This window comes from Heterodontus francisci, unplaced genomic scaffold (genome assembly GCF_036365525.1).
Source record: "Heterodontus francisci isolate sHetFra1 unplaced genomic scaffold, sHetFra1.hap1 HAP1_SCAFFOLD_1965, whole genome shotgun sequence".
Taxonomy (NCBI): domain Eukaryota; kingdom Metazoa; phylum Chordata; class Chondrichthyes; order Heterodontiformes; family Heterodontidae; genus Heterodontus; species Heterodontus francisci.
Window position 1 is genome coordinate 28,968 of NW_027141881.1, and position 2,650 is coordinate 31,617.

Sequence of the window (2,650 nt, forward strand, 5' to 3'; positions counted from 1 at the left end):
TCGCTCTGCACCTCCGTCCCCCACCAGGATGGTTTGAGGGCACTCCGCTTCTTCCTGGAACAGAGGCCCAACCAGTCCCCATCCACCACCACCCTCCTCCGCCTGGCTGAACTTGTTCTCACATTGAACAACTTCTCCTTCAACTCCACGCACTTCCTTCAAGTAAAAGGTGTCGCTTTGGGTACCCGCATGGGTCCTAGTTATGCCTGTCTTTTTGTGGGATATGTCGAGCATTCTTTGTTCCAGTCCTACTCAGGCCCCCTCCCCCAACTCTTTTTCGGATACATTGATGACTGTATCGGTGCCGTTTCCTGCTCCCGCCCCGAACTGGAAAACTTTATCAACTTTGCTTCCAATTTCCACTCTTCTCTCACCCTTACATGGTCCATCTCTGACACTTCCCTTCCCTTCCTCGACTTCTCTGTCTCCATCTCTGGGGATAGGTTGTCTACTAATATCCATTATAAGCCCACCGACTCCCACAGCTACCTCGACTCCACTTCTTCACACACTACCTCCTGTTAGGGCTCCATTCCATTCTCCCAGTTTCTCCGTCTTCGACGCATCTGCTCTGATGATGCTACCTTCCATGACGGTGCTTCTGGTATGACCTCCTTTTCCCTCAACCGAGGAATCCCCCCCACTGTTGTTGACAGGGCCCGCAACCGTGTCCGGCCTATTTCCCGTACCTCTGCCCTCAACCCTTCCCCTCCCTCCCAGAACGGTGACAGGGTTCCCCTTGTCCTCACTTTCCACCCCATCAGCCTCCATAGCCAAAGGATCATCCTCTACTATTTCCGCCACCTCCAGCGTGATGCCACTACCAAACGCATCTTCCCCTGTCAGCATTCCAAAAGGATCGTTCCCTCCTGGACAACCTGGTCCACTCCTCCATTACCCCCACCACCTCGTCCCCATCCCATGGCACCTTCCCCTGCAATCGCAGGAGGTGTAATACCTGCCCATTTACCTCCTCTCTCCTCACTATCCCAGGCCCCAAATACTTCTTTCAGGTGAAGCAGCGATTTACTTGTACTTCTTTTGATGTAGCATACTGTATTCGCTGCTCACAATGTGGTCTCCTCTATATTGGGGAGACCAAGCGCAGACTGGGTGACCGTTTTGCGGAACACCTCCGCTCGGTCCGCAAGCAGGACCCTGAGCTTCCGGTTTCTTGCCATTTCAACACTCCCCCCTGCTCTCATGCTCACATCTCTGTCCTGGGATTGCTGCAGTGTGCCAGTGAACGTAAACGCAAGCTCGAGGAGCAGCATCTCACCTACCGATTCGGCACACTAGAGCCTGCCGGACTGAACATTGAGTTCAATAATTTCAGAGCATGACAGCCCCCCATTTTACTTTCATTTTTAGTTGTTTTTTCTTTTTTATTCTTTTTTGCTTTTTTACATTTTTTACAACCTTTTATATTGCATTTATTTCATTTCATCTTGGTTTATTCAGTTTGCTTACCCACTGTTTATTTTCCGGTTTGCTCTTGCTGCTGTTCAATATTCAGTCCGTTAACACCTATTCTGTACTAATGCTTTGTCTTTCAACACACCATTAACATATTGTTTGCCTTTGCTCCATGACCTTTTGGTCAGCTATGTGGCCTTGTCCAACCTGCACCTTCTCCTTTGTTATCTCTTGCCCCACCCCCACCTCACTTGCTTATAACCTGTGACATTTTTAATATTTGTCAGTTCCAAAGAAGGGTCACTGACCCAAAACGTTAACTCTGCTTCTCTTTCCACAGATGCTGCCAGACCTGCTGAGTGGTTCCAGTATTTCTTGTTTTTATTCCAGAAAATATTTGTTTGCTGCAAAAAGTACATGGCAGGTAAAATGAAATGGAAGGGTTGTGAGGCAATTCATTCCTCTACTGAAGGAAACTGATCTCCTTTGCAATCTTTGTATTGTTGACTTGGTGCTGTTTTTGAACTGTTTTGTAATGTATCTTTTTATAGTATTTTTAACGAATAATGTATATGTTGGAAATTTAAAAAAAGTTCAGAGAAGGTTCACTGGATTTATTCCTGTGATGAAGGGGTTGTCTTGTGAGGAGGATTGAGCAGGTTGGACCTATACTGATTGGAGTTGAGGAACATGAGAGGTGATCGTATTGAGACATATAAGATTCTGAAGGGTCTTGACAGGGTAGATGCTGAGAGGATGTTTCCCCTCGTGGTGGAATCTAGAACTAGGGGACACAGTTTCAGAATTAGGGATTTTCCATTTAAGAAGGAAATGAGGTGGAATTTCTTCTCTCAGACAGTTGTTCATCTTTGGATTTTTATCTACAAGGAAGTCAAGGGTTATGGGGGGCAGGCAAGAAAGTGGGGTTGATGCCATGATCAGATCAGCCATGATCCTATTGAATGGCGGAGAAGGCTCGAGGGGCCAAATGGCCTCCTCCTGCTACTATTTCTGTTCTTATGATCTCATTGCAGCTTGTTCCAAATAGAGACAAAAGAGTGCAATTCCAGAGGAGAGGTAAGAGTAATTACCCTTGAGTGAGTGTGGCATCAAGGATCCCTAGCAAAATTGAAATCAATGGGAATCAGGGGGAAACTGTCCACTTGTTGGAGTCATACCTAGCACAAAGCATGATGATTATGGTTGGTGGAGGCCGATCATCTCAATCCAGGAC